Raw genomic sequence first — 9,559 nt, forward strand, 5'->3', positions numbered from 1 at the left:
ATTAGATGCAGAGTCTCTCACAACACTCTTTAGAATACTGAGTAAGTGGTAATTATTTTACTTGGGTAGACTTTTCATAGGGTCAGAATAGATGTCATGAAAGAAAGAGAGCTGTCCATCGGTGGGGGACATGTCTCTGCTTCATGGCTACTTAGTGTTGAGTGGGTTCTATAATCAGTGTTCTGATACTCCCACATTAAAAAAAATATGTCCAACATATATTCTTCCCAAGGAAAGCTCTATCACACAGGTTACTATTATTACCCTTCTATAAAAGTGGATGTCTTATGATCATATTTTTTCTTTTTACTCTGTAGTGGAAGGAAACATTCTCAACCGATGTAGCAAGAATCATCTATCAATAGAATAAAAACACAAGTTTATCAACACATTCTTAAGAATCCCAGAAACAGAACTGTCCACATGGACAACTTGGATTCACGATGGAGATGGCATCATAGAGAAGTAGGAAAAGAGATAATTACTTAACAAATGGGACTGGAGAATTGGCATTCCACAAATAAAATACACACTTGCATTCCCACATCATTCCATATGCATGGTCAACTCTAGATATATTAACCATGTTAATATTTTAAAAGTAAATGTTAAGATGATTAGTGGAAAGTATTGCAGATAGCTTTTAAAACACATGAAAACACACGATCACATGAGAAAAGATTATTAATTTGAGCACATAAAATTAAAAACATCTGGGGTTGGGGCTGGAGCTCGGTGGTGGAGTGCTTGCCTACCATGTGCAAGGTGCTGGGTTTGATTCTCAGCACCACATAGAAGTAAATAAATAAAATAAAAGTATTGTTTCCAACTATAACTAAAAAATATTTTTTAAAAACATTAAAGACATCTGTATGTCCAAAGATGTCTTAAACAGGAAGACCGGGGTGCTGTGGGGGAAAAAGAGTGCCCAGCGAAGATGCTGCTGGACTTGTGGGAAGAGCCTAAGGAGCAGCTGGCCTTCCTGCAGAAGTGGTAGTGGAGCTTGAGTGGATCTGGGTGGAGTTCCTGAGGCCAGGGACCATCCCCAAGGTCTACGAGGGCGCCCCAAGGAAGCTCAACGTGAGCAGCAACACTGTCCAGCATGGTGTGGAAGGGTTGACCTACCTGCTCACCGAGAGCTCCAACTCATCATTTCTGAAGTGGATTTCCAAGACTCTGTTTTTCTTCTGGGATTCTCTGAAGAACTGAGCAAATTATTGCTTCAGCTTTACCTGGACAACAGAAACGAGATCAGGACTATGCTGGGTGAATTGGCACCCAGCCTTCCCAGTTACCACAGCCTTGAGTGGCAACTACATGTACAACTTGCAAGCAGAAGTCTCAGGCAACAGATTCAGCCAGCAGTGACTATCAAACTACACCTAAATCAGAATGGAGACCACAACACCAAAGTTCTGCAGGCAGACTCAGCCACCCTACTGCATTTAGTTCAGCAACTGTAACAATCCTTCGAGGAGATGAAAACAAACCACTGTAGGAGAGTAGGTCACAACATCAAGCAGTACCAAGTGTTAAGGTCCTAAGGCCTTTGACTCATTTGTGAATGGATGAAATTCAGGAATTACTTTTCAGAATTAATTTTTATTAATTGGTGTTGATAAATGCATCTAGATTCCATGAAATTACTTTTCCTTTTCCAGGATATTGAGGTCACGGTCAGAAGCTCAATCAGGTTCCTTTTCTGGTACTCAATGTGGTCAGCTTCTTGACAGATTGAAATGGAATTTTGTATTTTAAATGTGTAAATAGGATTGAATCAACTAGAAATAAATCTATACTGTTCATATCTTCTGTATATATGAGTAATACCCTGGTTTTGGTACATTTTTGTCTGCTTAACTAGCATTTTCCTCCTTATTGATCAATTTTGAGAATAAAATTTACAGGTGATTCCTTTCCTATTCAGAGTATTTATAAATAGTACAATATTTCTGACTTTTAAAAGCATCTCATGATGTTACTAGCTACAGAATAATGTAAAGTGAGTATGAGTTTTTTAAATTATATGCCCATATTGTTATAAGAAGTTCATGCATTTTTCTTTGAATGTAAACATAAGTAGTTTTTACCATATTGCTGAAGTTTGACTTATGGTTCATTGACTTAAGACGTACTCAATTTTGTGTGATTGTTAATAATATTTTCAGAAGGATTAATTTTTCCCATATACCCAAAGCAACTAAGAGACACACTGTCATTTATATTTGTAAATAATGGATACAAGAATAATGTGATCAATGCTTGATTATCCAGGGGAAAAATGATGTCTTAAACTAAAAATGTTTAGAAATTTAAGAATATATTTTCAATATAACTGATAGAGTTTCAATTTAATTTACACACTTGAAAATTAAAAATATGTAAAGATAACCTACAAATTGGTAAGAAAATATAATTAATCTAGTTAAAAATGACCAAAATATATGACCAGAAATTTTACAAAGGAATACAAATGTCTATCAAACACAGAAAAGGAATATAACATTATCAATAACAATAAATATAGACCTCATAATGAAATAGCTTCTGAATGTTTTATTGCCAACAGCTAAGAGACCTTGAGAAAGTGCCTGGACACCTCCAAGGAGACTAGACCCAGGGCATCTCACATGTGATCAACACTTGTAGCAACTGTTGCTGCTTCTAGGAAGAGAGCTGGGTGTGGTCCCTGGGCTGACCTCTTATATGCCCTGTGACCAGCAGCCACATTCCCAGCACATATACCAGGGACAGTTCCACACAAGGGAGGCCTGTGCCTGAAGCTTGTAGCAATGAGGTTCAGAGCAGCATAAACCTGAAGACTCTCAAAAGTGCATAAGCAGGAGAGTGAGCAAGGCAACCAGGAACATCCACAGGCTGACTCCAGTCAAAACCAGTGAGCACAGTGGGTGAGTTTAAGGACCACCACTCTTTGATGGCTATTTTTATGTGTCCAGCTGGCAAGGTTATGGTCCCCAGTTGTTTGGTTAAGCATCAGTCTAGATGTGGAAAAATACTTCTTAGCTGTGATTAACATTGACTTTGAGTAACACAGGCCACACTTTATAGTGTAGGTGGACCTCATCTAATCAGTTGACAGCCTGAAGAGCAAGAACTGAGGTTCCTAAAGCAGAAAGGATTATTCTCAAGGCTGAAACATAGAAGACTCACCTGAGTTTTCAACCTGCTAACTTATGGAATTGACTGGAGATTGCAGCATCTACTTTTTCCTAAATTTCCAGCCTGCTGGCAAGTGCCATGGATGGTCTGCTCCCATAATATGAAACAACACATCAAAACTAATCTCTCTCCCATTCTCTCTCTCCTTATCTCTTCCCAGACTACACAGAATGCAGATACATTCAACAGAATATTTTTGTTAAATTAAAGGATCCTAAAATGTTATACACTTATATGCATTTGTACACACACACAAACACATACACATACACATATAATGTTAGGAATACTAACAGCTTCAATAAAACTTCAAAGAAAGTGAGAGAATAAGAACTCCTAAAGGTGAAAGGAGGCAGGGGAAAGCATATACTTCCATGACAGTTGTTACACTTAGAAAAAAAAGTAGTTGTTACTACTTTTCAAGGTAGGTTTATGAGAAATAACTAAAAACTTAATAAAAGCAGGCCAGTATGGACAATGTAAGTGTGTTATCAATGTGAGTTATGGGCAATTGAATCTTTGGCATCTGATCTTTTGAAACATGAGAAAATAATCAATGTTTCAATGATGTGCATGGATTTCTGGTGGCAGTGGATGGAGGTCGAAGAGGAAACCAAAGCCACATGCTGAGGAGAGACACTTTCCCACACTTGTGCTCATTTTTCAGTCATCTGACCAGCGAACAGAACAGTGGAATCTTGGCTGTCCCTGGAGTCACCTGGGAATTTCTTAGTGCCTGGATCTCGCCCCCAGACATCCACATTTCTTGGCCTTAGAATGAGTTTAGGAAAGGGCATATCTGAAGGCTCACCAAGGGGTTCTCAGTGCAGGACTGGTACTCCCTGTGGGACAGGATGGTCTCAGGCTGCAGGTGTCTGAGCTCTGATTTAAAGTTAGTTTCAAGCAAGTGAAAAACACAACCAGATCTGCTTTGTACAAAGAGTACAGAGCAGAGGGTAGAGGACAGATGATCAAGAAGACAGGCTGGCAGTTGCAAGGCAGTTGGACTCCCTTCTTGGTGGCTTTGGAGAAAGGTGAGGCATTTGGAAGCAAATGTGCTGACTGCAGTGTGTGGAGACCAAGAGGGGAAGATGCTCAGGGGTGTCTGGTGGGACCCAGCATTTCAAGCTGGTGATTAGGTAGGTAGCGATGTGATGTGATTAGGAAGTAGTGATGGTGAGCAGATTGGAACCCCTGGCCCTTTGATGTGCCAGCTTTGCAGTGCCTGGGAACTCTTTGCTGCAGAAAAATATTTGTTAATCATTGGATGGCTTGAGAGAAGGTTAAAAGCAATGAGTGATTATGGGCATAGTGACATATTTCTGTAATCCCATCTGCTCAGGAAGTTGAGGCAAAAGGATCCTGAATTCAAAGCCAGCCTCAGCAAAAGTGAGATGCTAAGCAACTCAGTGAGATCCTGTCTCTAAATAAAATACAAAAAAGGGCTGGGATGTGGCTCAGTGGTTCAGTGACTCTAAGTTCAATCCCTGGTACCCTTACTCCCCGCCCCCCAAATTTTTTTTAAATAAAAGCAATGAGTGATCTATGGGTTTTCTCCCAGAGGGCTGTTCAGGAAACTTTGCTTCTCGTTCTCTGGTTCCTTGTGCCATGTCAGTTGGTGGCACAGCTTTTCTAGAGCGGGATTGATAGTTACTATGAAACCCACAGACTTCTCATGAGTTGTTCCACGGGGCCAGTTGCACTCACCTCTGTCTTCAGGTTTCCAAAATGCTGGTGTAGTCCCATGAACATCTTCTTGGTTTTATTTTATCTGTTTTTAAACAAAAGCGAGGATCCTTTGAATTGTCACCTAAAGTAATTAGCAAATAACATTTTCCCCCTTAGTTCACAGTGTCACAGCAAACCATCTAAAAGGTATTCATTAGCAGAGTAATTTTAATATTAATAAACCTAATGATGACTTAAAAGCAAATTAAACATTTAATCTTTCACTAATTCATGACATAGAAAGCCTAGTTATTATGGAGTGCGCTCGCTGTGGCTCGCTGGCTCCGGGGCCGCAGCGGCTCCTCTGCCGGGTCGCGCCGGACGACGGGCTTCGGGCGGCGGCTTGGGCGGCCTGCGGACGGACGGGTGGGTGGAGACGCAGGCCTGCGCCTGCCGTCTCGCCTCCTGCCAGCGCGGGGCCCGCGCCATGGCCGCCTCGCAGGGCTCGGGCAGCGCCAACCCGCGGAAGTTCAGTGAGAAGATCGCGTTGCACACGCAGCGGCAGGCCGAGGAGACGCGGGCCTCCGAGCAGCTCAGGACCGACCTCACCCTGTCGCGGGTTCCGTTTCAGAAGCTTCAGCAACTGCGCCTTACACAGTATCATGGAGGATCCTTACCAAATGTGAGCAGCTGCGGAGCAGTGCCTCAGAGTTGCAGCCATCGTTTCATCAAGTTGATAACATTCGCGGAACCCGCCACCATGGGTTGGTGGAGAGGCCAGCCAGAAACCGCTTCCACCCCCTTCACCGACGGTCTGGGGACAAGCCAGGACGACAATTTGATGGTAGTACTTTTGGAGCCAATTACTCTTCACAGCCCCTGGATGAGAGTTGGCCAAGGCAGCAACCTCCTTGGAAAGAAGAAAAGCATCCTGGGTTCAGGCTAACATCTGCACTTAACAGGACCGATTCTGATTCTGCTCTTCACACGAGTGCTCTGAGCACCAAGCCCCAGGACCCCTATGGAGGAGGGGGCCAGTCAGCCTGGCCTGCCCCATACATGGGTTTCTGTGATGGTGAGAATGATGGACATGGGGAAGTGGCATCTTTCCCTGGCCCATTGAAAGAAGAAAATCTGTTAAATGTTCCAAAGCCACTGCCAAAACAACTATGGGAGACCAAGGAGATTCAGTCCCTGTCAGGGCGACCTTGATCCTGTGATGTTGGAGGTGGCAATGCTTTCCCACATAACGGCCAAAACATAGGCCTCTCACCCTTTCTGGGGACCCTGAACACTGGAGGGTCATTGCCAGATCTAACCGACCTCCATTACTCGGTGCCCCTGCCTGCCTCCCTGGATACCAGTGACAACCTCTTTGGTAGTATGAGTGTGGGGGAATAGTGTGGGCAACCTCCCAGCTGCTATGACTCACCTGGGGATAAGAAGCTCCTCTGGTCTCCAGAGTTCTTGGAGTAACCCCTCCATTCAAGCCATGCTCAATAAGATCGCGCTTTCCTCTTCCCTAAATAGCCACCCACAGACATCAGTTGCCAACGCGTCTGCTCTTCACCCTTCGCTCCGATTATTCTCCCTTAGCAACCCATCTCTCCCCACCACAAACCTAAGTGGCCCTTCTCGGCGCAGGCAGCCTCCCGTCAGCCCTCTCACACTTTCTCCTGGCCCTGAAGCACATCAAGATTTCAGCAGACAGCTCTCTTCAACCAGCCCACTGAACCCATATCCTGCCTCTCAGATGGTGTCATCAGAGCGAAGCCCACTTTCCTTCTTGCCCACAGAAGCTCAAGCTCAAGTATCCCCACCCCCCCTTACCCCACACCCCAGTAGCTCACCCAGCCTCTCCTACAGCAGCCCCACACTCAAGAGCCCCCTGCCCAGCAGCCCCAGGCAGCCTCATCCCTGCCACAATCAGACTTCCAGCTTCTCACGTCCCAGGGCTCGTCTTTGACCAACTTCTTCCCAGATGTGGGCTTTGACCAGCAGTCTGTGAGGCCAGGCTCAGCCTTTCCTTAACAGGTGCCCCTGGTGCAACAAAGTCATCGAGAGCAACCGGAGTCATTTCATTTGAGACCTAACCTATATTCCAACTGCGGGAACTTCCCCAACACAATCCTGACAGAAGATTCAAGCACCAACCTGTTCAAAGACCTGAGCAGTGCGCTAGCAGGCATGCCTGAGGTCAGCCTGAATGTGGACACTCCATTTCCATTGGAAGAGGAGCTCCAAATTGAACCCCTGAGCCTGGACGGACTCAGCATGTTGAGTGACTCCAGCATGGGTCTGCTGGACCCCTCTGTGGAAGAGACATTTCGAGCTGACCGACTCTGAGCAGAAAGCACCAGAAGAGGAAAATCCCTGAAACAGCCAAAACAAAGCAAAATAGAATGGAGCCAATGAACACCCTGGACTTTAGTTATCTCAACATGGAAGGAATCAACCCCATGGTTTCAGGCTTTCAGCTGAGGTTCAGTTTCAGACTCCATGGCTTTTTCTAGACACAGCTATGTCCTGCCTCCAAAGCCTGTGGCACAAGTTGTGCTGCTGCAGACAGGCTGCTTTAGAGCTTCCAATGAACTGGAAAGCTCATCCTGTGACCCCTCCATCTTTTTATTGGCCGTTTAGTTGGTCAATACGTAAAAGTAGAAAATATCATGTAATGGGAGGCCTCAGTAGTGTCATGTAGTGCTCAGAACCACTGATCTCAATCAACACTGAAGACAGGACATGGGACTGAAGACACCGGAGGCAGGCAGAAGCTGTGGGCCCATAGCATTGGCTCAGCATTGTGCAACGGTACCAAAGCACCACAATGCCCTCTTCGATCTGGCTGTTAAGGCCAGGCACCCTCCAGCTGGAGGACATTCCAGGGCTTAGGCAAGAGCCATGTTTCTCTCAGATGCCTTACTTATAATATGAAGAAGTTTAACCACAAGTCCAAGGACAGGCTTGAGTTCAGCAAACCACTGCTAGTTTTTTATCCCAGTTTGTAATCTCTTTACTGCTGCTTCAATACACCTTTTCCTCATGGACAGGAGGAAAAGGAAGACTATTTTATTCAATCACTGAAAAAAGATTCCTGATAATGGATGAGCCTGAGTAGAACATGCTCCTTCCTGGAGACTGGGCAAGAAAGAGAGGGGACTGTAGGTATCTCAGACACAGGATGACCTCCAGACAAACTCCGGACAAGCACAGTTCTCCCTACACACCAATTGGAAGGAGCAGATGGAGGTTCTTTCACTCACCCAGCAGCTGAATTTCCCTGTCCTCCCCAGAGTGGCTTCTCTGTGGGTCTAGACCATAAGCTCCTAGAGGGCAGGGGCTGTGCCTTATTCCTTATTTAACCCATAGTACCCAAAAAGTGCCTGGCATGGAATAAGTGCCTCATGACTGTGTATTGAATACACACATGTGTGTTCGTGTGCATGAATGAATGAATGAATGAATGAATGAACAGATCTGCCATGCTGTAAGGCAGTCTAATCTATAGCTATCCCACTCCCTACCAAATCTTCTCAGAGCTTTAGCTGTTCTAATGCTTGTGCCTGTGCTTAAGTTAAGCATGCACTTTAATATGCTTTTAACACTAGGTGACCAAATCTACCACTAGACTTGGGATCATGCTCCATAGCAGATAGGTGGCAAGGCCCCCAAGTGCTGGTACCTAAGGGATCCTGACTAGGCCTCCACCTCAAAAGATCTTCCCTCTCAGATCCATGCTTTTCTGTAAATGACTTCAAACATGCTTTGAGGTAGAAGAAGTAATTTTATAGTAAATGAAATTTTGGTTCATGGTTATTCATTAATAATTTATCATAAAATGGTTTGATCATATTTCCATCTGCATCCTCTAACTTAGCCCCTGAATGGAAAACATGACGTTGCCCACAGAGCACTGAAAGGGAAGAGCTAAGCAATGAGAAGACAGCATGGGGAGGAAGAGAACCCTGGAGGAGGGATAAGATGCTAGAACCTTTGCTTGGACTGCTCCCACCCAAAGAATTAAGACTACACAAGGAGGGTCTGAATCTGACACCTCTGTGCCTATGGCAAGAAGAGTCTGGTAGAGGACCCTGGCTGGGTGGCTCTCCAGACCTCAATCCTTGGCCTTATCTCTGATTTTTCAAACAACCCTGATGGTGCCTTCACTCCACCTACCTTTGGAACCCAAGAATTCCTGTTTTTACCATTTTCCCTGAATCTGCTGTTAAATTAGGAAACCAACCAAGTCTTCCTTGCCTGATTTCTGCTTCAGGAAGGGGCTCTTGGCCTCCCCTGGCAAGCCTTATTCCCAATTAAACTTTCAAATCCCTTTATGTAGATCTCAGAGGGGGGTAACTTTTTGTTAAAATAAAAGTGCCTTCCAGTTGTAAAGCTACCCAAAACCCCAGTGTGCTAATAGAAGCCAGCTCCTACGTCAAAGGCCCTCAAATCAGATCTTGCCTTTCAGACAGAGAATGGTACAGATGTCATAAGAGTATGTTATTTGAGGAAAGGGGGGTCCCAACGTAATCCGCTCTTTGCATAGTACCTTACTCATGGGAGTCATGGCATCAGAGTCCTAGTTCACGTTACACAGCAGCCCTGCCTTGCAACAGAGACCCCAAGACCCACAGGATGAGTTGCACTGCCCCTGGGACATTTTCTAGGTTACTGTAGAAGTGTAGACACCCAGGGGAAGTCAGTAATGAGG

At 44.8% G+C, this 9,559-nt stretch overlaps 2 pseudogenes; both read left to right on the plus strand.

Annotated features, from left to right (window-relative positions):
- The first annotated feature begins 937 nt into the window (after nucleotides 1-937).
- Nucleotides 938-1,544, plus strand: LOC144368725 (COMM domain-containing protein 2 pseudogene; annotated as a pseudogene).
- A 3,766-nt stretch (nucleotides 1,545-5,310) lies between these two features.
- Nucleotides 5,311-9,251, plus strand: LOC144368391 (CREB-regulated transcription coactivator 3 pseudogene; annotated as a pseudogene).
- The last annotated feature ends 308 nt before the right edge of the window (nucleotides 9,252-9,559 follow it).

This window comes from Ictidomys tridecemlineatus, chromosome 11 (genome assembly GCF_052094955.1).
Source record: "Ictidomys tridecemlineatus isolate mIctTri1 chromosome 11, mIctTri1.hap1, whole genome shotgun sequence".
Lineage (NCBI taxonomy): Eukaryota > Metazoa > Chordata > Mammalia > Rodentia > Sciuridae > Ictidomys > Ictidomys tridecemlineatus.